We start from the raw sequence: 27,148 nt of genomic DNA, 5'->3' as shown, positions 1-27,148 counted from the left end.
TTCCAGTTTTTCTGTATTAAAGAGTGTGCAGTAAACATCAGTGTGTGTGAGTGTGTGGGGGGTGCATCTGTGTGAGGGTGTGTGTGTGAGTCTTTCTGTAGGATGAGTTGTTCAAGGTAGGATGCCTGCACCTAAGATGGCAGTTTGAGAGATGCCGCCTGGTCCCCAGTGGCCTTATGCAGCCTGTACAGTGTGACCCATCCTACGGTTCAGGAGAGCCCCGTTGCTCCACAGGCCATCCCCAACTCTGGGTAGTCACAGTTCTCTTAATTTTTAAAAGGTAGGTCACAAATCTGGTAGGTCACAAATCTCGGCTCATTCATTGCTGTTATAATTTATATTTCCCTGCTTACTAGTGAACTTGAGTGTCTGCTTTGTGAATTGTTTCCTTCTGCCTTCTCCCTGTTTTTATGTTGGGATGCTTATCTTATCTCTTATTATAATAAATAAGAGATTTATTAAATACAGTTTGTTTGCTGTTAGTGTTAGAGATCATTTTGTCCCGAGGGGTCTTTTGCTGTAAAGGATTTCTTTTTGCCTTCATGGAGTCTAGGTTAAGAATTTTGCTTAGGAAGATCTACCCCACCCACATTTTGAAAATTATTCTTCTATATTTCCTCTTAGTAGTATTTCGTAATGTTTAAGTCATCAGTCTGTAAGGAACAGTGGGAGGTGAGAATCTGTATCTCATTGAGCACCAGTCCCCAGCTATCCTTGTTCTTGTTTTTAATTCGTGTGTTATCATTCACCCCGTCCACGTTGTCTTCCTGTGTCCTGTAGACTTATGTGTCTGTACCTGTGCCCGCAAACCATCCAACTGAGTTCCTCCAAGACTGGGGCATTAATGGGAATTGCATTGGATTAATTGGTTGATTTGGGGGAGGGTTGGCAGGTGGCAACGTGAGCGTTTCTCTTCAAAGAACGTGGAGTGTTTCTACATTCTGATCTTCTCTCAGGGGCTTCCCTAAAAGTTTTCCATTTCCTTCAAAGGATCTTATATATATTTCTCAAGCTATTTTTGTTGCATCCGAGAATATGTTAGATGTTCTGGCTGTCTTGGAGCTGGTGTACAGAAGGGCGGTGTAGAGTGTGTGTTGTTTCGGGATCTCAACCTTATTAAATGCTCACATTTGTTCTAATCACTTTTCAGTTAATGGCATTTCATCTGTAAATAATGATGGTTTTTGTTTGTTTGTTTGTTTGTTTAAACGATGACTGGTAGGGGATCTTAACCCTTGACTTGGTGTTGTCAGCACCACGCTCTCCCAAGTGAGCCACAGGCCGGCCCTAAATAATGATGGTTTTAAAAGATCTTTTTCTACTCAACATTTACTCCTTATTTCTGTTTCGTATTTCACTGTGTATGCCTGGGACCCTGGAATAGTTACAGCTAATGCTATGTGGGCTTCCTGGTCTAATTTTAAGGCAAGGGTGCTGCTTGCCTGCCTGCTGGAAGCTTCTGGCAGATGCCTTTTATCAGGTGAAGAATGTTCACTAAAGTCTGTAATTATCAGCAAGCAGGGGATTTTCTTTAAACATTTTTTTTTTTTTTTTTTTTTTTATCTTATGTTCTTTGGATTTCAGGCACACTCTTTGGCCTCCTTTCTGTAAAAGGAAGTAATAAAATATGCTCCAAATAAGTGATCGAAAGAATGAGAATGAAGAGAAACCTTACAATAATTGCAAAAGTTTTCTATTCTTTTTTTCCTTATTGTACAAATGATATTTTATAAAAATCCGAAAGTAGGTGGCGTGAATTCAAACATTCAAATATTTGTTGACTTGAATCTTGGCTGTGCCATTTATTAGCTGCGTGACCTTGGCAAGAACTTACTGTCTTCCAGCCTTGGTTTCTTCATCAGTAGAGTGGGGGTAACAATTCTGCCTCAAAGGATTGATAGTGTTTAGTTGTTCTTAATCAAGAAGCATTAATCTTTGCATGTTTTATTGTAGGTCTCACATATCTTTACTCCTTTTAATATGATCTTCTAAATATCCTTACAAGCGATTTTAAAGCATCGGATAAGATGTCTGATGTACAAAGGTTGTCAGTTGAGATTGCTGCAGTTGTCACTGTAGTCATCTGGGGTTGCATCCTCTGCAGGGTTAGGAAAGGCTGGGATCCTTGGGTTTCCAGTCCTGTGGCTCCCGTGTGCCAGGTTATGCAGGAGGGAAGGTGCATACCCACACTTGTCTAAGTGTCTAAGTGTCGTTCATGTAGTGCGTGGTGTTCTGGTGAACGTGCTCACAGTCATATTCGTAAACTCAGCTCTTCCTGATGAACAGTAGCATGTACTTATTTTTGTGCCATTACCACAGCAGTTGAATTACTTTTGCTTTAGGGTATATTTTACTTGTGCAGATGGTAATTCTCCCTTAATGCTCTATGGTTAATTGTCTTACCATTTATTTTATTTTGTCTATTTTGGAATTATTCCATTGGGTTCCAAGAAAAAATTCTACTTGACTTTAGATCGATACTACATTTCATTAATAAAATTATTTTATTTATGTGTTTTTTGGGCAGCTGGCCAGTATGTGGATCTAACCCTTGACCCTGGTGTTATCAACACTGTGCTCTAACCAGCTGAGCTAACTGGTCAGGCCTAATTTTTAAAGTAATTACTTTTAAGAGAATTGAAATCCTTGTGATGTTTAATCTTCCGTTGAGGAATTTAGCATGTTTCCACTCATTCAGGTCTTTTTATGTCTCTCAAGTAAATGTTGTGATATTCTATAGTTTGTACAGGGCTATTGTTAAGAGTGGACACAAATATGCACATAAATGTATACAAACTGTTGTGAATGAGGTGTTTTCTGTCTGCTTGCTGATTAGTTACTGTAAAAGTGTATGTACGTACAGACAGTCCCCAACTTACGATGGTTTGACTTAATGATTTTTCCACTTTACAATGGTGCCAAAGCAATAGGTATTGAGTAGAAAGTGTAAGAGTACCCATACGACTGTTCTGTTTTCCTCTTTCTGTACAGTATTCAATAAATTGCATGAGATAGCCACCACTATATTATAAAATAGGCTTTGTGTGAGATGGTTTTGCGCAGTTCTAGGCTAACATAAGTGTTCTGAGCACGTTTAAGGCAGGCTAGGCTAAGCTGTGATGTTCGGCAGGTTAGGTGTATTAAATGCATTTTCAGCTTATGGTTTTTTCAATTTCTAGTGGGTTTATTGGGATGTCTCCCCTTCGTAAGTTCATCCTGTCCCTCATGCTCTGTTGACTTTTGACTACTTTTTAGAAAGAAGCATCTTGCCTCTTCCTGGTTTTTGTGGCCGGGAAGGTTTTCTATGGCTGACCAATCCTTGTGCTTGCCTGGTTGGTGGCTCCTGGCAGCCCCATGGTGCGGATTGCTAGGGTTGTTGGTCCTGCTTCACCCTGCACTTGAGACCTAGGTGGGGTCTGGCCCATTATACATTATGGTTAGGTTTTGTCAGTTTCAGTGATGGCGGCCAGCGCAGAAGCCTTCTGGGGTGGCGGCGCTCTGCCCCATGGCCACCCTCATGTCTCAGGAGATCTCCTGGCATCTGTGGTGGACAAGCCATCTAGGGAGGGGCCGTCCTGGGGTTGGGCCAGGGACTGTGACCGTCACGACTGAGTTGTTGCTCCACGTTTTCCTTGTGTTTGGTGATGTAACATGTGGTGTTGGCATAGAGGTGGGAATGGTTCCTGAGCTTTAACTTCCTTTGGCCTCAGGTTCTGCAGTCATGTGTCACTTAATGACAGGCATATATTCTGAGAAACATGTCAGGTGATTTTGTTGTTGTGCAAACATCATAGCATGTACTACACAAACCTAGATGGTATAGCCTACTGCACACCTAAGCTATATGGGGTAGCGTATTTCTCCTAGGCGGCAGCCCTGTATAACATGTTACTGTATGAATACTGTGGGCAATTGTAACCCAATGGTAAGTATTTGTGTATCAAACATATCTAAACATAGAAAGGGTACAGTAAAAATATGGTATAAAATATAACAAATGGTGTACCTGTATAAGGCACTGACCATGGATGGAGCTTGCAGGACTGGGAGTTGCTCTGGGTGGTCAGTGAGTGATGGAAAGTGAATAAAGCCCAGGACACTACTGCACACACTGTAGGCTATAGGCACTCTACACTTAGGCTATACTAATTTATGAAAGATATTTTTCTTCCTTTAATAATAAATTAAACTTGGCTTATTGTACCTTTTTAAATTTATGAACTTTTTAATTTTTTTGACTTTTTGACTCTTGTAGCAACAGCTTAAAACACAGACACACCATACAACTGTGCAAAAAACTTTATATCCTTATTCTGGAAGCTTTTTCTGTTTTTAAAATAGCAGTGCAGCAGACTTGTTTACACAAGCATTATGGGTGAGCAGTGCCTTGCGCTAGGACGTCACTAGGCGGTAGGATTTTTCCGGCTCCATTCTAATCCTAAGCGACCACCGCTGTATATGAGGTCCTTCATTGACCCAAGCACCATTACACAGCACTTGACTGAATTTTCTTCCCCAGGAAGGGACTGTGGCAGCTAGATTTGCATGACCTCTGAAGGTGCCTGATAGAGTACCTGATAAAGGTGGTGGGAAGTGTGGCTTTTCTATTTAATCGTTGATTCAGCTTTAAGCTGTCCACAGGTTCTGGCTATTGCATTCTAACATTTTATAGTTACTTTTTAGAAATTTGCCTTTTCTTCAATTCCATTTTATTCACCTATTTCTCAGTTCGTCTTTATAAAGTACCCTCTTACTCTGTCTGTGGAAATGCAGTAGTCTCTGATATTGGTACAACGTGGAGTTTAAATTTTTATTTTTTTTGTTTTTTTAGTTAAAGGTATTCTGTCTCCTTTTGAGAAGGCCCAGACTTCACTCCAGAGCTGTCTGGCCAAACAGGCTGAATACTCTTGTCATGAAAGTTGGGATTTGTTGAGTGTCTAAATAGTCACTGTTATGACTCTAAATATTTAGTGTGAGAAAGATAAACAGAAGGAAAACTTTATATTAGCTCAGGAAGTTTTAGAAGATATCAAAGATACTAAACAGGAATCAAGAGGCCGTTTGTTTCTGAAATATTTTGGAAGTAAGTTAAGAAATTATTTATTTTCGCCCAGGTTAGTATGTTCTTTAAGAACTTGAGTGTATGTCGTGTCTGACTGTAAAATGCCTGAGCGGCACTCTCCTGACTGTGAGTGGATTCCACTTGGACTCTGACGGTGCCCGTCCAGTGATCAGGTCAGCACAGGAAGCGTGCCGCTCCGCACCTGGGGGCAGCAGGGTGCTGGATGTAGGTGCTAGATGGGGTTATTGTGAACAGCACCGAGTGGTGTGCTGTTGGTTGGTACTGAGATTGTTGCAGGGTTATTGTGTCTTAGTAACTCTTTTCAGTTGATCAGGTTCAAAAGTTGTATCGTCTTTGTTTTGTCCGTTGTAAAGTTCAATATCAACATTTTTGAAAACAGACAAAAATGGGTCCAGTGGTAATCAGTTTGACAGGACAACTATATTTCATTTGACCTTAATTACAGATTAATTTATTGTGCCCATTACAAAAACAAACCTCACAAGTGTGTGTTTTGAATTTGAAGGCACATGCCTGAAAATGGCGCTGGGAAGTGGTCTGGGGCATTGGAATTAGAATCCAGGAAAAGTCTAGGTTCTCTGAAGATGGGAAACAGCTCAGGATGTGAGGATCAGAAGTGATATGTAAGCCGGTGTCAAGGTGACCTTCAGTCCATTTCCCAGTGTTCAGGCCCATTGCCCTTTCAAAGACCCTTGTAATTGTTTGACCATGCACCTAGTTTTTTAACTTGTGTTCCACTTAGCTTCTAGAATTTAGAAATATTCCAATCTACATAATCATCATGATACTTTTCAAACTTTCAAGCTCTTTGAGAGGGTTAAAGTAGGTGCTCTTAATAAAATGCCTTTGCATATACAGGTGATGTTCAGCTTTGAACAGTCAAATGGTCATGTATTATGTATCTCCCCCTTTGGTCCTAAAAAGATCAACATTCCCTCTAAATATCAGCAAGCTTTACAGCTTGCAGGTGACTAGTGTGTTTTACATTTGACAATAGGGGAACTCTTTGTCATGGCATAGATAATGATAATTCGTATTTGTTTAACGTTTACTATATGTTGGATCCTGTCTTTTTATATGTATCAACTCACTTAATCCTCATAAAAGCTTTGAGAGAAGATACCCTCTTCTTCACCTCAGGCCTTCAGTACATGAGACATGAATAAGTGAATCGAAGTAGGTCACAAAGCCGGGACTGGAACGCCAGGCATGCACCCCTCCCTTAGAACACGCGTGCACCACGCCCTGCATGTCGTTCTCTGCCCAGCGGGGTCTCCGCTGTAGTGACGCTGGGCATTGTTGTGGCTCCTGGTCTGAGACAGAGGCAGATTTCTGAGGGTTGTACCCTGGGAGGACCCTGAGAAGTACACATGTGCTTTGATCTGGGCTCCAAACATGAATTCTAGGTAAACTTTACCTTGCAGGAGGGCAGGGGTCTGTGTGCTCCTTACCCTGCCTGCCTTGGGGTTCACTTGGTTAGGGACAGGGGAGACATGTAGTGAGCTGGGAGCCTGGGTGTCTACCCTGCCATCCTCTGGTATCTTTAGGCATTTGTCCCTGCCATTAGTAGACATGGCAACTAGAAACCTGCTTCTTGTAGACTTACCTTCTTGGTTTTTTTTCTTGGTAAGAGTCTTATAGATCTCCTTGAAAAATAAATTTTTATGTCCATTTAAAAAATCTTAGTTGTGGGCACAGAGCATGCATTCAAGTTTGTACAGGTTCAATGTGAGTTCAGTGATGGCCTCTTTGACTTTCCAGCTTTGGAGCTGACTACAATGCTGAGCAGGAAGAGGCAGCTGCAGGGAGTGGCGGCCCAGTGACCAGTGGCCCAGTCCTCACCTGGGTCCTCTCGCTGACACTAGTGCGGTTGCTTTGTCATTCGGAGCCACTGAGCCATCTTCTGACAGGTGAGTCGTGTGTGTGTTTTCACCAATAGATAGTGCCTTTCTTTGCAGGAGAGTTGTCTGCTAAGTACTGAGTAAGGTGAGTTTCATACATGCCTGTCACTGACCAGAAGCATACCTCTCCATCCTTTGTTACAGTGTGCCCAAAGGGAGCTTCTCTCTCTGTCCTCTTCTCCTCCTAGGCTCTGCTCTACCCAAGAACACCGAGCTGTGATAGGTGGGGACAGGAGAGCCTGGTCCCGGCTTGAGCCAGTCTCTACAGACCCCGCCCCATGTGGGCAGGCTCCTGGCCCTCGTAGGTGTCCTCAAGCCCTTCCGTAAAGTGGGGGCTGCTCTGGGCCCCTTCACACTGTGAACATCAAGAGTTGCTAGCTGCTGTTTGTGAAGGTGGGCCAGGATGGAACGGGAGAGTGTCTTGACCTCTGCCTCCTTTTCTAACATGGGGTGTATCTCTCTGCCCCTACCTTTAGTGCTGAGATTGGGATCTGCGTAAATAATGAAGGTCTGGGACAGGTGTTGGCACCCTGCCCCTCAGCGCATCAGCCTGGAAGGCCCTTTCTGGGAATGGACCTTCTCTTTGGTCCTGGGTGGCCCTGGGCGTGGGGTTCTTACAGCATTGGAGGCGGGTCCGAGATATGAATTGGAGGTGCAGCCAGGACTGCAATCAGAGGGCTGAGGCCAGACAGCCTTCCAGCAGCTGGGCCTGCTCTGGCCTTTGACCCAGGGTGGGGATGGTGGCTGTTGCAATGGGTATTAGTCAGCTCAGGCTGCCGTGACAAAGTTCCACAGACTGGTGGCTAAACATGACATTTATTTCTCAGTGTTCTGCAGGCTGGAAGTCTGAGACTGAGGTGCAGGAGGGGTTGGTTCCTCCTGAGGCTTTGCTCCTTGGTTTGTAGATGGCCACCTTCTCACTGTGTCCCCACACAGTCATCCCTCTGTGCGTGTCTGTGTCCTAATTTCTTCTTCTTATAAAGATGCCAGTCATTTTGAATTAAGGACTACCCAAAAGACCTCATTTTAACTTAATTACCTTTGTGCAGACCCTAACTCTAAATACAGTCACACTGAGGTTAAGGCTTCAACATATGAATGTTTTATGAACATCACAGGAAGGATGGGCTGTTAGATGCTGAGTAACATTATAAATATCCTACTCTAAATTCAGAAAGAGCCCCTGGAGATGTTTTTCTGCTTCGCTGTAGGGAGCCAGCGTTCAGGTGAGTTTTTCCCTGTGCAACAGAGTGCCTTCACAGCTCGAGCTCCTGCAGCAGCGAGGAGGAGGAGTTGGTGCTGGCCACCCCGCCCTGGTCTCACCCGGGAGGAAGAGGAGCTGGTGCTGGCCACCCCGCCCTGATCTCACCCAGGAAGCTGCTTCCCATGGACTGTGACCTGTCCACGCCGCCACCGCCCTCCTGGGGGAACATATGGGGCTGTTGGGATGGATCGTTTTTTGTAAAACAGAGGCCCTTTACTCTCTTTCTCACAGCCTAGGGGAGGGAAGGTAACAAGGCGGCTCTATATCAGAATGAATTTTAGAGAAAATAGTCATTTTCTGGCTTCTTGTAACTTTTACCTTTTCAGTGTTGGAGACCCGGGGCTACAGTACAAGGCATCTCATTGTGGACAGTGTAGTCTGTGAAATGTCACACAGGTGTTTGTGCTGAAGGAAGGCAACTCTGCAATATTGAGTTGGAAGGCTTCGAAGGGACCCATCTGCTCCTTTGTGCAGTCACGAATTCTTTATCCCTGACACAGGTTTATTGTGAGTGATGCTGAGATTCCTGGAGGTTTGGGACCATTTCTGTTTCTGGCCAGCCTCTACAGTACAGAAGAGACACATCTGAAAATGGCAAAAAAAAAAAAAAAAAAAAAAAAGCCATCCCTGCCCATCCCATTCCCTCTTCTGGAGTCCTCACACCAGCCTTTACCTCTCGTCCTTTCTCTCCCGCTATGTCATTCCAAGGGAGCTCTGTGAACTCCGATAGCCTGATCAGGGACCACTTGACATGTTCACAGCACTGAATTGAAGCCTTGTTTCATAGCTAATCTTCCTGTTTGGGGATTAAAATCTGTTAATGGCAGCTTAAGAAGTGGGGTCCTCTAGTGTAGAAGGCATGGTGGGGTGGCGGGTGTCAGCTGTCTTCTGCAAGTGGGGAGCTGGGTTTGTAGCTGTATGTCACCCCATTTGATGAGTTTAAGTTCCTAGAGGGATGAATGGGTATTGAACAAGGGGTGCCCTGGTGAAGACTTTTTTGGTTGCATCTTGACATGGGACTTTCATGTGGACGCCCTCACATCCATCAGGTGAACTTGCAGGGCCTGGAGCTCCCTGGCTCTGGGAGATGGTTGGAAAGTGAACGTGAGTGCTCTTGTCTCTTCTTATGGCCACTGAGAGAGCTGTCATGCTGCGATGAGTTCAAGGTCAAAAGTATTGGACATTTAAGAAGCCACTTTGTGTTGATTTATCCCACAGCTACACACTGTACCCTTAATTGGCCAGACAGTTACTAAAACATGGTCTGATGGAGACATGGAGGTAGCAGGGGGTGGACTGTGGGCTCCACACACTGGAAGGTGCATCCTCTCCAAGGCTGTGCCAACCTTGTTGGGGCACTGGGTGGGACTCCCCAAGCATCTGTGATGAATGCCAGTGTTAAAGAGAATAAATCTGGCCTGAAGCTGGACTCAGCTAACTTGAGTATGTTGTAGAACGTGTTTGATTGAAACCATTAGTGGATTAGTTCTTGCTTTCCTAACTTTTTTCCTATTCATTCTGTAAATTCTTAGTGAGCACCCATTTAGTACCAGGCACCATCTTAGACTCTGGGGGTACTGTGGTCTACAAGATGGCTCAGACTCTGCAAGCGCGGAGTGTGTTTTTAGCAGAAAGATAAGAATTCATTTTCTGTTTGACCTAACAGTTGAAGCCCAGTCCCCTTGGTTTTAGAAAGATGCTATAAAACAAATGAAAGGGCCTGAGAGGAACCATGTATTGTCAGAACCAGCTTTGGTTTGCACAGTATCTCAGACCAGGGCACCCAGGCCTGGATGTGGGCAAATCCATGGTGGGAATTGTAGACCCTTAGGAACAGGGCCACGGGGGACACACAGTGGAGGGTCAGCTGGGCATTAGAGCAACTCTCCCGCTGTTAGCTCTGTTTGTTTGGGGTCATGGTGGGGAGAGAGAGGCACAAATGTTCTTAATCGTTCCATTGCCTCTTCTCCCACTCATGAACCCAAAGAGGCCCCTGAGAGTTTCCATCAGGCCTGTGACTCCTTGGGGACCACAGCTTAGCTATCCTCTGTGCTTATTTTGTACTCATAGGAGAGTTTTTAGAGGTTGACAGGTTCAGAGCGTCCCATCCCTGAGCACAGTATCCACAGCAGCAGCTCCCACATGCAGGGCTCAACCTCGGGTAAATGTTCCCAGCTCGGGGATGGTGTGGCTCCCACTGGCCCTTACTTATGATGGGAGAGTGACCCTTGAGATGTAGGCAGAGGTGCCCGTCTGATTTAGCAAGACAGAGCTTTGCCAAGGGTAGAAATCACCTCTGTCCGGTTGCACTGGTGATCATTTTTGCTCAGAACATGCTCAGAATCTATCTAAAGATGTTGCAACTTCTGCCTTTCTCTTTCCAAGGGCAGAAAATCACAACAGTTATACCACACAACTGCTCTGATCTTCACAAAACCCTTACATATCTTAATGATGCATCTCTCCTCCTTTCTTGACATCCTCTTGTCTCTAGCTTCTCAAACAATAAACCGCCTGATTCTCCTGTTCATTCTTCTCTGCTCTTATGTCCCTCATTTCCCACATTAACTGTTGCTGTTGTCCACTCCCTAGGTAAGCATTCTCACGTTCCCTTGGTGGAGTCTGTGTTCTCCTATGGAGAATACAAAATTTGAGTTAAATCTATTTGGGGACCTTTGAGCTTCCTGTGTCCAGCTATACATCTCTCTCCCAGGACCTGGTGGTTTTGTGCAAGCCTCTCTCCCTTGCTGGATTGCCTTGGAGAGCAAGGATCATGGGTCATTCATCTCGGTGTTCCTGATCAGCTGGCATGATACCTCGCATGAGGCAGGAGCTCAATAAGTATCTGGTTGCATTGTTAGCTGTGTTGGTTCCAGATGTGCTGGGGTCTTAGCACACTATCCACTGATCCAAGGAATCTGAAAGTTACTAAAATTGAGGGAAGAAAAATAATCTCTCATTCTGCTTGTGAGTAACTTGAGAGATGTAGCCCTTCATCCCTCCTCTGTTTCAAGGGTGTCCACATTTCTGAAGGAGCACATGTTCCACAGCTGCTGAGCAGTCCTTGTCTGGTAATTCCAACCTCTGTGTCATCTCAGGGTTGGCATCTGTTGATGGTGTTTTCTCTTTCAAGTTGCTATTATCCTTGTTCTTGATCTGAAAGGTGATGTCCTGTGGTATCCTAGACATTTGGGGACATTAAAATGTGAGTGTCTGGATTTTATTTAATCTTCTTCTTAGCAGGCAGTTTCCCTGTTGACCTGGAGCGTGTAGGTCTGAGTGGGGGTGGGTCTTCAGCTCCCTGGTGGGCCCGACTGACACCAGTGATGGTGGGGACAGTGGAGGTGGAGGTGGAGGGTCCTTGTGTGCTGTGGGATGGGGGTGGAGACTCAGCTCCACATGGACCCTCCTGACACTGGGTAGAGGTGGGGGCAGTGGAGGTGGAGGGTCCTCATGTGTTGTGGTGTCATGGTGGCATATGCTAGCCAGCCCTGCCTGTCCGTACCTTGTTCCCCTCATTGATGCTGGAGGCAGGGGGGTAGACTCAGCTCCCCGCTGGCTCCCACTGGCTTTTCCCCTGCAGTGGAATTGGGTTACTGGGGACAGAAGATCAGCTCTCACTCAGCCTGCAGACACCATGCCGGGGATCGGAGTGTTACTGCCTGCATGTGTGCATCAGGGGCTGGGAGAGGGGTGGAAAATTAGCTCCCTACCCAGCTCCCTGAAACAATGGTGGGTGCAGTCTGCCTTCTTCTTTCCAATTTTTAGGGTTTTTGCTGGTTGTTGTGCCATGTCCAGGGTTTTTAGCAGGACCTGGGAGGAATGAGGCTACTCCTTCTTGGCTAAAACTAAAAATCTCCACTTTGGCTTTTGAAGTTTCCTATTTGAAAGCTTTTATTCCCCTGTAGTCATTGAGTTTTAGGAGGAGGGTTGGAGATTTGTCGTTTGGCTCCTTAACAAGTTTCAGCCACAAGATGGAAATAATTATCAGAATTCCATCAATACTGTTAGAAGCCAAATACTTGTAAAGTGAAGTGGACAACTTTTAAAAGTCCAGTACTTACCTAAATTAAAAGAATTATGGCTCAGTATTCTTTCAATGGCTGATAACTTGTGAGTCTCCTGTTGTTTTCCAAGTTGCTAGTCCATCACTTTGCCATTATTCTGTAGACTTCAAACCTAAAGCAGCAATTTCTTGCCATTATTTCTGTTAGAATTTGGGAAAGATCTAATTGCTACTCAGGAAATCTTGGTACCTTAATTTTGGTGACTCCCAGTATATCTACAAAGCAAGAGTTTCTCATGTGACCTGAAATCATATTGGAATATTAGTTAAGTATTGATAAATTTCTGGCAATTTTAGGTATTTGAGTATTTAGGGATAAGGTAATGGGCATTATTATTATCTTGAAGCTTAATGGTTTTTTTTTGGCAGTGAAAGTGCCAAAGTTACATTTGGACAGTGTACTACAAATCAAAAGCGGTTAGTATGGTGTTTATAATAAGCTAGAGCAATCAAAACCCAGCAGCCTCAGCTCAGGCACAACTTCTGTGTGAGGCTCCTGATGTCGCGGAATATGTTTTTCATCCTCGGCATGTTCACAGATGTTGGGAGTGGTCTACAGGACAGTAGCTAATGATGCAGAGAGTGTATGCTCTGTGAAAAGAGGAGGTGCAGACTGCTGTGGGTGTAGAGACCGGATAATCATAATACGAATGACCTCAGTAAAACGCCAGCTAATTATGTATTTCATACATGCTAGGTGCTATTCTGGGTGATTCTGTGGGGGAACTCACTTGATCTTAACAGCAGTCCCAAGATGTAGCAATCCCCTCCTCTCCATTTTAGAGTTGAGGACACCAAGTCAAAAAGAAGTTAAATACAACTGGTCCTCACTATTTAAGGATCCCATACTGTGAATTTGCCTACTTGCTAACATGTATTTGTAACCCCACATCCAGACCTGCTGCACTTTCGTGACCGTTCCTGGGCATGCATTGAGCAGCAAGAAACACACACTTTCCTGGCAGAAGTTGGACACGGCTCTCAGACTGTAAACACATGTCCCTTTTGTGGTCTATTTGGTGCCACATTTTTCACCTTATTGTGCTTTTGCTGTTTAAAATGGCCCCCAAACACAATGCTGAAGTGTTCTTAAGCTCAGAAAGACTGTAATATGCCTCACGGAGAAAATATGTGTTGACCTTTGTTTAGGCATGAGTTACAGTGCTCTTGGCCATGGGTTCAATGTTAACCCAATGTAATATTTTAAGCAAGGTGTCTTTAAACGGAAGCACACATTAAAACCAGGATGTGCAGTTTGATGTGTTTGACATATGTGAAGATATCACCAAGCAGTCAAGGTAACAAAAATATTCATCACCCTCCAAAATTTCCTTGTGCCCTTTTGTAGCCCTCCCTCCCACCTTTCCCTGATCTGTTTTCTCTCACTATGGATTTTTTTCCATTTTCTAGAGTGTTGCATACAGGGAATCAATGTGTGTTGCCTGGCCTCTCTCAATCTGTGTTGAAACATGTATCAACAGTCGGCTCCTTTTTACTGCTGACTAGTATTCCATTGTACAGCTGCACACCACTGGCTCATCCATCCCCCTGCTGATCGACATGTGGGTTGTTTCCAGGTTTTCACTGTTTCACATACAGCTTCTGTATTTCTTTCTTAATCTGTATTTTTACTTCCTTCCAGGCATGTAGGAATGTGTCGTCCTTCCTTCTGGATTCGATCTCCTCCTACTGAGGTCCCGGGCGTCTGGTGTGGGGCATGGCTGTGGGACTACCAGTAATCGGGGATAGAGCAGGGCAGGGGTGGTGAGGCAGACAGTGTCCAAGGCGAGCCGAGGCACCGAGACAGAGAGGGAGGTCAGCGGGCTCTACACCTATGTGCATCCGCCCCCGCATTCATTCCTGCTGAGACTCCTCTGCAGTGTTGGGGGCCAACTCCCCGCGGATCATCAGAGTCCACCTTTATTTTATTGATTCCATTCATGTTGTAGGTGGATGATGATGATTCTGGGGAGAGCTGCCTTCAGACAACCCAGACTGTAGTCCAGGAGGGCCCATCCTTCAGTCACCAGCGAGTTATTCTGGGACCCTGGAGATCAGTGCATACTTAATTCTGGAGCCTGGGGGGATTCATTCTCCAAGCTGTCTGCTGTCTTTGCCCTCCCGTTAAAGTGGCCAGCGTAGTTAGACCGGGAACTCTTCTGTGATGTAAAAACTAGCTGTTCTAGCATCGCCCACGGGCTTGTTTGACTTCCAAGATGTTGGAGCGTGGGAAGCCTAAACATGATACTTATATATTTGACTGCTGTTGGTTATTTAGATTTGTGCGACAGCGTATTCTAGCATTTCTAGATGTCTCATCCCAAGAGCTCGGGCTCCACATGTGTTGTCATCATTGAGGCTTCTGTTGAACAGGATTGCCCTGAAATGGACGCATGGGAGGAGAGTGGCTACCCACAGAAACCTGCTCCCTGTGCGCACCTGCTTAGGTGGCAAACAAGAAAAGGTGTAGCAGGCAACTTCTTTTTTTGTTTGTTTTTTTTTTGTCTTTGGTCTTTATCCGGTGTTGGCAACTAATTCACCTCTTCAGAAAGAGCTTATGGGACACTTATGGTAAAAAAAAGAAGATAAATTTTGCAAAAGAACTTTCTGTGTTGGCAGCTCCCAAGGGAATTTGGTTGCTAAGGTAGCAAAGGGAGCTCATTTTGGGGTGCTTCCCCACGGAGAGCTGCCAGAGGGCTCGTGTGTGTTTCTGTATATGATCTGAAGGCCAGACATTCCAACTGTCTTCAAGAAATAGGCTTTCCTTTTTTCTTCCCAAGAGTGGGAGCAGCCTGGCGACAGAGTTATCGAGGGAGTTGCAGGATCCACAGGCTGTTACAGTCCATTCTAGGTTGAAAGGATTAATTTTTTTTAAGTTACAGTCTCAATTAAGAGAAGATGGAGGAATGTAATAACATGCGATGAGATTTATGATAAGAAGTACAAACTCTGATTGAATAGCTACATTTAAAGCATTTCATGCTTTCAGAAATAACAGAGCTCTAGGCCTAAGATGGGATGGAGGGGAGGCGAGGGTAACATTTCAAAGGTGCCCTTTTCTTTGTACTGTCAAGGATTATTTTGACGGATTACTTCATAGACAAATGAGTTGATGACTGAGGGTCCCGAGTGTGCATGACTGATGTGGGTGATTTCATCAGAAGATGATTACTTTTTTAGTTATTGCAGTTTTTAAAACCAATAAAGGAAAAAATGTTGCTTTGTGAGTGACAGATCCTGAAGATTTTGCAAACTTTACAAGAAAAACCGCTGGTGGTTATTTATAGTGACTGGTAAATTTAGGGTTAGTGTGGACAGAGTAGATAAAAATCTATTTTTTGGAAACAAAACTTAAAAATTTTGTTTCATAATCATACATTTAAGAATTTTGTAATCAAAATTTTATATAAAATAGATTAACATACTTGTAAATATCTGGAACTTTGCAGTTTGAAGAATTTTAGCATCATCTAGATTATAGAGTCTAGACCCATTCCAACTTTTTAGAAAGAATGAGTTTTTATTTAATGTGTGTTTTAACTGAGCATCTCTTTATAAAGGAAGGGTTCTGAAAGAAATGCCCCTGTAGCTTTTTCCCATTTTGGTGGTGAAGGGGGAGATATTTTATATGAGTCTCATGCTGTCTAAACAGGTTGTTTGTCCTTAATCTGTGTGGTTAAAGTGGCTATCACTATGCCCCAGCCATTCTCCATTTCCCGGAGCACTCTGGGGTCCAACAGCCTCTGTCTAGCTACAACAGTGAAATGCTGGTGTTGCTTGAATTCCTGCATTGTGTTTCCTTAATTAACCTGAATCCATAGGGCCCCATGAAGGATGGGAGGGGTGATATGTTCTATTGTTAATGAAGATCCCTCCCTCCCCACCCTGAGGTCCTGGTATTATTAATAGCAGCTTGCAGAGGTCAGAAGAAATTTCACTAGTCCTGTTTTCTCTCTGTTATATACCCCACCCAGCTGCTCCCACACTTTTTCCATTGCAGGACACACAAATGCCTTCCATCTCTTTGCTCAGACCAAAGATCTTTACTCTGATTTTTCTTTAAAATGTCCTATCCAGTGGATTCGGAACCCACAGTGTCTCCCTCAACTGCATCCACCGAGGCGTGCGCACAGGATTCTGCTCCCTGGATTCTCGGCTTCTCTCCTTGCCTAGCTGCCCCTGATTCTCAGCAGAGAAGCCGGGGTGATCCTGCTGCTCTCTGTCCCTGCTCCCGTGCTGGTGGTGACACCCACCCTGCTTCTTTCAGAACTAAAGCAGAGGCCTCCCAGTGGGTTCAGCTGTGATGGGGAGAAACAGGAGAGGAGGGAAGTAGAGAACCCACAGGGTTGGAGAGAAGGTAAAACTGTTTGACAAGTGCTTCCCCCCACTTCTGCTCTTGAGAGAGCTGCCTTGCTAGATTAGAGGTGCCAAGAAGTGTCGGAAGAAAGTAAAAGTTTGGCTCTGTGTAAAACTCAAACTTATTGTGCTGTAAAGCCCTTTCTGTTTTGTGGATTTGGAAGGACTGTTGGGAACCTGCTCTAGACTTCTGCTCTGCTCTTCCTGTTTCCTCGTCAAGAGGCAAGATTCTGAAGCCATGGCCAGGTTCAGTTCCACACCTGCCTCTTATGGCAGGGAGCTGATTCTGCATCCCTCCTCAGCCTCGCTTCCTCCTTGTGGCATTCACCGCCAGGTGACTATGAGAGTGAGAAAAGACCACCAAGGAAACTCGAAGTGCTTCAAGTAGGTTTGAAAGATAATAGAATTGCTCACTGCCTTTCTGCACAATTTCTAGCTGTTGTAAAGCCAAGCCTATATTTACTCATTATAATCCTTTCAATCTAGGTACAATCTAATCCTGAACATAATACAATGGGGAAGATCCACGGTTAATCAGCATGTGTGGATCAAGAAGAGTTTCAGCGAAGCCAGACAGCAGTGGAGAGAATTCTCGTGTGCATAAGGTCTTTGGAGAACTTTGGAAAGAATATTGCTGGGGAGATTGGAGCTTTGGAGAGACTGTATTGATTTGAAGAGCTGGAGGCAGTGGATTGAGAATATAGTATGCTTTATCAATGTTTGCAGAAGGATGTATGCTTTCTCAGCGTTTGCAAAAGACAGAGGAGGAAATGGTTAAGAGAACCTTTCCCTCTCTTCCTTTTCCTCCCTTCCTTCCTTCCCTCCTTCGTAATGTGGGAGATGCACAGAAATATCCCCAGGCCCAAGGGAAAGAAGGAGTGGGGGAGGAGATTAGACACAGAGATGAGAGTAAAGGATGGACAGTGGAGTGACCAGGAGGCAGAGACTTGGGCAGGAGTCAGCTCTGGCAGGAATGGCCCCATGGAGCCTGTGGAGACTGTAAACTGGAAGACGGGGGAGCTCTAGATTTCTGCAGGGAGAGGAGCCAGCACTGGGAAGTAAGGATCGAGGAGGTTTAAGGTAGTAGAAAAAAGCGCCCAATGCTGTTGTGGGGAAAGAGAGTAAGTAACTGAGGATGAATGAAAGATTTGCAAAACAGCAGGAGGGTTCTCCCAGCTTGTATTTTTGGTGGTTACCCTCCTTTGTGTGCTCACAGTTGGTGGGTCTGTCCCTGGCACACTAGAGAGTGGCCATGATCAAGTGGCACTGTGCTTAGCACAACATGCTCTGACCTCCACATGCATTTCAAAGCCGTCAAAACAGATTCGAAATCACGTGTTAATTTGAAAATCTGCCCTTCTCTGTCAGGAGGGTGACCAGACCACTTAGGTGGAAGGGACTATTGATATTTGAATAGAATATGCTAAACAAGTCTTTCTCAAAATACTGAGAATAGAAAATCAAAGGTCATTCTTGTACGTCTGGTCAAATACACAGCCTTGTACCTAAGAACACATCCTTTGAAGCAATGAGGTCATTCTTTGCTGCAGGTAATTAAAATAGCTATTTAATCTGTGCCTTCTCTCTTCCACCAATGCATTGTGGAAGAAAAGCTGAAACTGGGGTTCTAAAAGGGATTCTTTATATTTGCATAGAAAAAAAGTAACAGGTATTGAAGAGGCAGAAAACATATCAGGTACAGCTTCCAGTTAGGGATCTAGCCCTCAGGGTTCCGTTATCACATTTTGACTAACTGATGGTATTTTGTACGTCAAAAGGCATAGTCATAGGAGGTGCCTCCTTCCTAGCATGCAGGAAGTGAGATGTGATTTTTTCGAGCTTTACTGCATTTTTCTCCCAATCTTTCCCCCCTGCAAACATCATTAAAAAAGAACAATAATTTAAGGAAAAGAGTCGAGCAGTGGCTCTCAACTTTGGAAACACCTGAGGAGCTCAAAACAATCTCATCTCTCCAACCCAGGCACCTGGCGTTTTAAAAACTCTCCTGTTGATTTAAAGTGCAGCCCAAGAGATGGAACTAGCTTAGTGTGATTCTCAAACTTGAGTGTGCAGTAGAATCACTTACTGACTTGTGAAAACACATTCTGTAGGACACCCCCAGAATTTCTGGTTTATAGGTCAGTGTTCCAGGATTTGCATTTTAACAAGCTTGCAAGGGATGCCTCTGATGAGTGTCTGTCCGGGGGCCATAATTTGAAAACCGCAGGACTGTGGGGTTCAGGTTAAGAACATGGACTTCTGGACTGAGCTCTTGCACCTCCATTAAGTCCCCTTAGTAGTCCTGAGACCTTCATCTAGGCTGTTCATTTTCCTCCCATAAGCAGCGGGAATAATAACAGTGGATACTATGTGTGTGTGTTTGTGTTTACACATAGACAAATACATATAAAGCACTTAGCCAAGTGCCTGCTATAAAAAGATACTTGGAAATCATTTTTTCCTCCCTCTACAGGTTATAGTAATTGATTAGTCAAAACATCCAAGTCTGTGCCTTTCTTTATATGGGGAGGTGGGTGGAGGTTGGGTTTTAATCAGTTTCATCTTCAGTATTTTCTATTTTAAGGATTTTTGCTTTAGTTTGTTCTGATTTTGGTAAATATTTTTAATAAAAATTATAGTCTCATTGAAGTTTCCAGACTTATGTCTTTACCGATGTCCATAAAATTACTATAAGCTTAAAAAATATCATTATATTTCCTTCCTTTTTTAAAAATAAAATTGTTTTCCTCAGGTATGTTTTTAAGTAATTTGTTTTATTTTCTTTCTTGGATTTTAATCGATTTTGTTATGTTTTGCTTTCTGATTTGTTTTTGACTCTCCTTCCTTCTGGTTTAAGGAAATTTTTACGATGCTGTCCATTTAATTTCTTTTTTCTTTTATAAAAGATGCAAGTGCCATGGTACTCGTTTCCCTCCTCTATATTTATTTTGTTTCATTTTATTTGCCTTGACACATTGTCCTAATTGTCTAGGGACTATTACTGTATGTCGATTTCCTCCTTGGACCAGTTAGTTAGGCCAGATCTTGTTTTCAGTTTTTTAAGTGGCTGACTTTTTTTTTTTTTTTTTTTTAAACACATGTTACCAATTTCTAGTTTTGTTGTATTTGGCCATAGTGTAGAGCCCCGTGGCACGTCACCTTCGGTTCTATCTCAGCACTTGGACATCCTGAGTCCCATGTGCAGTCTCATGTGGCAGGGAGGAGGTGGTCCGTGGCAGGTTTCTCCTTTGGGGCTGCTTTAGCTCCAGAGATCTTTGCATTTTTGAAAAATGCACTGCTATTCTTTGTGGTTTAGCATTTTTTTAAAAAATAATTTCACACGTTTGCAAAATATTTGCAAATGCTAATTTTTCATAAATATCCACTAATTCTATTTCATTGTGCACTGATGTGTTCTCTTTATCCCAGTTGCATTCCTTCCTTTGCCCTACGTGATGAACCAAGTCTCCAATAAGTAGTTTTTCTGTTTCACCTTGAGGGTATTATAGTTTTCGTTTTTTTCAGTGTAAACTTTTTAATTACAATCAAAAATTTGAAATGCTCTAAAACCCAAAACTTTTGAGCACACACATGGTGCTCCAAGGAAATGCTCATTGGAGCATTTCAGATTTTGGATTTTCAGATTAGACATGCTCAATCGGTATATATTCTGCACATATTCCAAAAACAAAAAACAATCTGAATTCCAAAACACTTCTGGTTCCAAGCATTTCATGTAAGGGATATTCAACCCGTATAACATCAATTCTTACAATTTTAGATTTGTGTGTTTTGATGTTCGGCTATTTGGAGGATAAAGACCTACTGCTGTTTCGTTCGCTACCAATTATGTTTTATCAAGGTCTTCTGCTTTTATAGTTTGGATTAGTATTTTTCATCCTAAATTATACTTTGCCATCATTGCCTCCCCGGCTTTCAGTTTGCGTTTGTGTCTGGTTTTTAAATCTTCACACATTCTGCCCTGTCCCTTTTCTAGCTCTCTTTTTAAAGCTTTTCTATTTCAACTTGCCTTGGATTTTTTGTTATGTTAGAATATTTTTGAATACTATTCTGAAAAGGAGGGACTTGGACAGTTGACATATATTATTACGTCACCTATCTTCTGTTGTAAATTGTTTCTGTTTTGAATGTTTCTTCATTTGTCTGTTCTCTATGTTCTGTTTGATGTTTAAAGTATTAGTTCCTCATTATCCTTTATTATGTTTTAAAATGCAAATATTCTGTTTTCAGTTCTACACATAATTATCTTAATATATCATGAATGTTGCTCGATTATATTTTTAATAAAGAGCAAGATCTTCTGGCTTCTATGGAACATAGTTTTTTTTTTTTTTTTTTAAATGCTGCAGTGATTTATTTTAAGACTCTAAAAGTTCTCTTTGTAATTTCAAATTAAATTTTATTACTTAACCTGTCCATCAACAATTACACTATTTAGTCTTATTAGTTAGCAAATTCTTCTTGAGTCCATATGACTATATGCTGTTCTGGGTATAGCAGGGAACAAGACTGAGTTCTTGAGCAAGATGGAGTTTGCAACTATCTAAAAAGTGAAATAAGATTGATGTCAGGAGCTGGTTGTTGCTGTGAAGATGACACAGCAGGGCGATGATCCAGCACTGTTGAAGGCGTCCACTGAAGGGGTCTGGTGCACGGTTATTATCCGAGTGTTCTGCCAGTGGGGGCAGCATTCGAGGGCAACAGAGGAGAAAGTATGAAACAGACATTCTGGAGAGTACAAAGTTGATTTCCTGTGGAAGGATAGAAGAATTTCCCAGCAGTACTAAAGACATATTTTGGATTTGTGGTTATATAAAATGTAGAAAGGGTCCATTTAGCACAGTAACGGGACATCTCTCCAGCCTCATGAGGTTCTTGGGTGCAAGGGTCCTGGAAGTGGCTTGTTGTATTTAAGCAGATGAACTGTGTTTTTTCTAAAAGAGGAGGTCAGAGAAAGAGACGGGTAAGAGAGCTACAGAGTTTGCCAGGAACAGTTCTGGAGCAGCTGCAGATCCTGAGCCAGAAGAACGGTGAGCGCTGAGAAGTGAAGAGGGATAGAAACAGAAAGGACAGTGGACCAGTGTCTCCATGCACTGGACAGCCAAGTGAGCTTGGAGGCATCAGGGGTACTGAGCGAGTGGGGTCCTCCCAGTGGAAATGGCAACACTGATGCCAACTACAAAGAGGCAATATTAGAGAGGATTACGTGGATTCGGGGCATGCACTGAGCAGATGTGTCAAGCCGCACGAGATTTATCTAACATGAGCGTGGGTCAGTCAGACGATGTCAGCTGGCTGTCTGCTTGCTGTACTGCATTTGAGTTTTCTAGCAGGCAATGTCAGTTTGACCATCATCCGGATGGGCGGGTGAATGCTCTATGGTTTAAATCCACCATAAACATAATTTGCAGTTAGCTGAGATGTGCAGAGCCTAAGAATGTCATCTGTAGTCTGCCAAAGTCTCTAGCATTTCAGTGAGAAACACCAACACCCCATGTACTTTTAAGAAAAAATGTTATTGGGCGCAACATTTTTCAAGTTTACAACAATTGTATCATTTTAATTTGAGTGCAAATTGCCCTTAAAATGGAAAAAATAAAAATAAACACAAAATCAAAAAAATAAAGGCATGTTCAAGTTCAGCGGCTGGATCCAGAAGTGTAAATATTGACATTGTTAAAGAAAATGTTGATTTTAGAATCAGCAAGCTTTTGACTTTGCCTGAACCGTTTTTCTGAACGATGGTCTAATACAGAAAAAAGTACAGACTGTATAATGAAGATTATTTAAATATATGTGATAAGTTCAAAACTCAAAACTGACAGACTTCAATATATTATTTATGATGGTAGTCTTACAGAGGGTCTTAACTAACCTTCAGTATTAAAAGGACATGTGAAACCAACACAGCAAGCCGAACTTGTCAATAAGCCCCTTCAGTCAAAGGAAGAAAAAAAGACAACAGTTACTGATATAATTTCTTAGTCATTCTACAACTGGTCATGAGAAAGAAAAACTGGTCATTTTTGTCATTATAGATATACAACTGCTTATAAATACACAGCTTATAAAACTGTTCTTCAGTATCTATGAATATAGAACACATTATTTTGATAAATCAGCTGATGATTTAGAACCTGAACTCTTAGGAAGTACAACAGATCATCAATCTGTAAAACTGTAGGACATTTAGAAGTGAGGTTTTTGTCCAGGTGTGGTACAAATTTTCAGTCTTCACAAGAGCTCCAGTAATGACAGAACTTTTAGTTTTTGTCAGGTATGGGTGGCAAGATAATTTTATGGAGGGCTTGCTGGATGGGTTACATTTCACCTCACGGACTCCTCCTGGTTTACATAGAGTTACAGAACTGGTAAAGTGCATTGTTGGTCAAGATAAATCAAAATGGAAAAACTGTAAACAAGTTTCAAGTGATGGAACAAGAATGAACAGCAGACATGACGGTGTTAATTTTAAAAAACAGTCTGAATGTACAGGAGTGCTATTTGGAATCTCTGGTTCATGTATCTTCAAGCTTTGGCATCCTAAGAAATTCTACTATATCTCATGGTTTTATTTAAAAATTTAGTAGAAGTTGTTAATTTTGTTAAAGGAAGCTCAGTGAATAGCCAGTTTTCAAATATTTTTTTTAATTGGGGTAAATTATACAAAACATAAAATTTACCATTCTTACCATGTTTTGGTGTGCAAGTCAGTGTAATTAAATACATTCACAATGATGTGTAATTATTGCTGCTATTTCAAGAACTTTTTCATCATCCCGAAGAGAAACTGTGTACCTATTAAACACTTCTCTCTTGCCCCTAGTCCCTTGTGATCTCTATTCTACGTTTTATATTTACAATAATAAGTACCTCATGTAAGTGGGATTATATGCTATTTGAATGGCTTATTTCACTTACCAATGTTTTAAAGGTTTATCCATGTTGTAGCATGTACCAGAATTTCATTCCTTTTAAGGCTAAATAACATTCCATTGTATGTATATATTATATTTTGTTTATCCTTTAATTCATCGATGGACACTTGGGTTGCTTCCACTTTTTGGCTGTGAACATGGGTATACAAGTGTCTCATCCCTCCTTTCAATTCTTTATGGTTATTATGTCTAGAAGTGTAATTGCTGGATCATATGTTACTTTGGTTTAATTTTTTGAGAGATCACCATATCATTTTTAACTACAGAGGTACCAGTTTGCATTCCCATCAGCAGTGCACAAGAGTTCCAATTTCTCCACATCCTTGCCGACACTTGTTATTTTCTGAGGCTTTTGTTTTTCTTTTTATATTAGCCATTCTAAGTGGTGTGAAGTAATGTCTCTTGGTAGTTTTGATTTGCATTTCCCTGATGACTAGTGATGATGATCATCTTTTCATGTGCTTATAGGACATTTGTGTATCTTCTTTGGAGAAATGTTTATTCAAGTCCTTTGCCCATTTTTGAATTGGGTTCTATTTGTGTTGAGTTGTAGGAGTTCTTTATATATTCTGTATATTAATCCCTCACAGATAAATGATCTGTAAACATTTTGTCCCATTCTGTGGATTGTCTTCTTAGTCTAGTCTTTTGATAGTGTCATTTTATGCACAAAGGTTAATTTTGGTGAAGTGATAGTGTTATTTTATTCACAAAAGTTACTAATTTTGGTGAAGTTGAATTTATCTATTATTTTCTTTTGTTTTCTTCACCATTGGTGTCATGTTCTAGAAATTACGGACAAATCCAATGTCATGAAGATTTTTGCGTATGTTTTCTTCTAATAGTTTTATAGTTTCAGCTTTTATATTTAGGTCTTTCAATCAAGTTGAGTTAAATTTTGTTTACCATATAAGGTTAGAATCTAACTTCATTCTTTTGCATGATGATTTCCAGTTTTCCCAGCACCATTTGTTGAAAAGACTGTCCTTTCCCCAGTGAATGGTCTTGGCACCCTTGTTGAAAATCACTTGACCATATATGCCAGTGTTTATTTCTGGGCTCTCTATTTTATTTCATTGGTCTGTGTCTGTCCTTATGCCAGTACTACCCTGTTTTAATGACTGTAGCTTTGTAGAAAGTTTTGAAATCAGGAAGTGTGAGTCTTTCAATTTTGCTGTTTTTAAATTTTTTTTTTTTTTTTTTTTTTTGTCTATTTGAGGTCCCTTGAGATTCCATAGGAAGTTTAGATGGCTTTTTCTATTTCTACAAAAAATGCCAGTGGGATTTTGATAGGGATTGCACTGAATTTGTAGATCGTTTTAGGTAGTATTTTATCTTAATATTAAGTCTTCCTGTCTATGAACATGGGATATCATTTCATTTATTTATGTCTTCCTCATAGTCTTTTAGCAGTGTTTTTAGTTTTCAGTGTACAAGTCTTTCTCCTCCGTGGTTAAACTGATTCCTGAATATTTTATTATTCTTTATTATACTATTATAAATGGAATTGTTTTCTTAATTGTTCACTGGATATTCTTAATTTATAAACACAACTGGTTTTTGTGTGTTGATTTTGTTTCCTGTACCTTTGGTAAATTTATTTGTGAGTGCTAATAGTTTTTTAGTGTATAACCTTTAGGGTGCAATCTTTTCTACATAGTTGCATAAGATCGTCTGTGAAGAGAGACACTTTTAGTTCTTCCTTTCTTTTTCTTGTCTGATTGCTCTGGCTAGAACTTCCAATACTATGTTGAATAGAAGTAGTGAAAGCAGGTGTCCTTGTCTTGTTCCTGATTTTAGGAGAAAAGCTTTCCATCTTTTATCATTGAGTCTGATGCATTATTTGGGTTTGATACATTTATTACAAACAGAGTTAATCCAACCCTCTTACTATTTCTAACTGTAGTTTGCTTGTTCCAAGGGAAACTGCTCAACATGGCTTAGGGATGCACATTTTCCTGGCTGACATGCAATCTCATTTGGCAAATACTTTCAAAGGTGATGGTCAGGTAATAAAATTGGCATATTTAAATGATATTTTCAACATTCTTAGCACTCATTAAGCTTGAAACTTCAGGGGGTACATAACAATGTGTTTCTATATGTAGAACACATATAAGAGCTCCAGAGGGCAAACGTGCTCAAAGTGAGCCAGGGAGCCAGGGAGATGACAGCATTGTGGGGTGTGGGACAGCCTGGTGGCATGGTCAACAGAGAGGGCTTGTAAGGGACATGAAGAGCTGTTATCTGACATAGAAGGGCGGGGGGGGCAAAGAGGACATTAATCCCACCTCCCCCCAGGTCCTCAGGGATTGGGGTGAAGGAAAACAGGCCTGGGAAAGGGAGGCTTGTGGTTAGGGTAGAGGATGGAAGGTGGAAGGAGGGTTTAGAGATAGGACTTAGATACAGGGAGGACAAGTGGGAGCATGGGAGGTGCAGCTGGATGCAGAGCCACGAGACCACGACTGTGTGTTTGCAGGTGTATGGGAGACACAGGCCGCCCAGCTCGCCCTGCAAGGTACCATGTGTGGTCCTGGGATCTTGTAGCAAATGGTTTGGGGTGTTAGACCCTCCAGGGCTGGGGTGATGGCTTGTCCAGTGAAATAGAACCTGTACATATGTGTATGTGTGTGGTGTGTATGTATATTTTATATATGTATAATATTTATTTATTTTAAATAATCAGAAAGTCTGAAGGGCAAGCCATCAGGCTGCAAACTCAGGCAGGAGTTTGCTGCAGTCTTTCGGCTAAATTCCTTTTTCTCCAGGAAATTTCAGTTTTTAACCTTAAGGCCTTCGGTGAATTGAATGAGGCCTCTTATAAAGGTACTCCTTTGCTTAAAGTCCAGTGATCATAGATGTTAACCACATCTACAGAGTACCTTCACAGTAGCACCCAGGCTGGGTACTGGAGCCCGACAGTTGACACATGACACTAACCCAGGGACAAGGGGACTAGGGACAGCGCCAAGGGCTGCTGGTCTTGCAGAGGCTGGAGAGTGGGTACCAGCCACGAGCCTTTCCCAGTGGGTTAGGGATGGGTAAGTTGAGTCACGGAGGCATTCTCGGCATCTTGTTAGCTTCCTCCATTGTTCTTCAGCCAGTTTCTTTTGGTCCCAGTGGCCTGTCCTGGGGTCGTTCTTTTGTTCTTTAACTTGTGATTTGCAGAAAACGTGGTTGGCAGCAAATTTTGCAGAGTTAAGATGCTTCTTTTAGCTATAGTGATAATTTAGTTGTGTTTTTATGTTGGGTCTGTATAATTTACAAGGGCTGCCATACAAAGTACCACAGGCTGGAAGCCTTAAACACCAGAAGTGTGTTGTGTCACAGGTCCGGAGGCTGGAAGTCCGAAGTCAGGGTGTGGGCAGGGTGGTTTCTCCTGAAGGCTCTCCCCTTGGCTTGTAGGTGGACATCTTCTGCTGTGTCTTCACGTGGGTTCCCCTCTGTGTGTGTCTGTGTTCTAATCTCTTCTTATGAGGGTATCAGTCATTTTGGATTAGGTCCCAATCTAGTGACCTC

At 42.4% G+C, this 27,148-nt stretch overlaps 1 protein-coding gene across 1 annotated transcript in view; it reads left to right on the top strand.

Annotated features, from left to right (window-relative positions):
* Positions 1-27,148, top strand: part of GRB10 (growth factor receptor bound protein 10) — a 162,593-nt gene that overhangs the window by 25,923 nt on the left and 109,522 nt on the right. Inside the window, exon 2 of the mRNA XM_063083332.1 lies at positions 6,845-6,993. The gene's annotated coding sequence lies outside the window, so the exon portion shown is untranslated. The remainder of the gene's footprint in view (positions 1-6,844; positions 6,994-27,148) is intronic.

Source organism: Cynocephalus volans, chromosome 2, assembly GCF_027409185.1.
Source record: "Cynocephalus volans isolate mCynVol1 chromosome 2, mCynVol1.pri, whole genome shotgun sequence".
Classification (NCBI taxonomy): Eukaryota; Metazoa; Chordata; class Mammalia; order Dermoptera; family Cynocephalidae; genus Cynocephalus; species Cynocephalus volans.
This window is presented reverse-complemented; position numbering and strand designations above follow the sequence as displayed.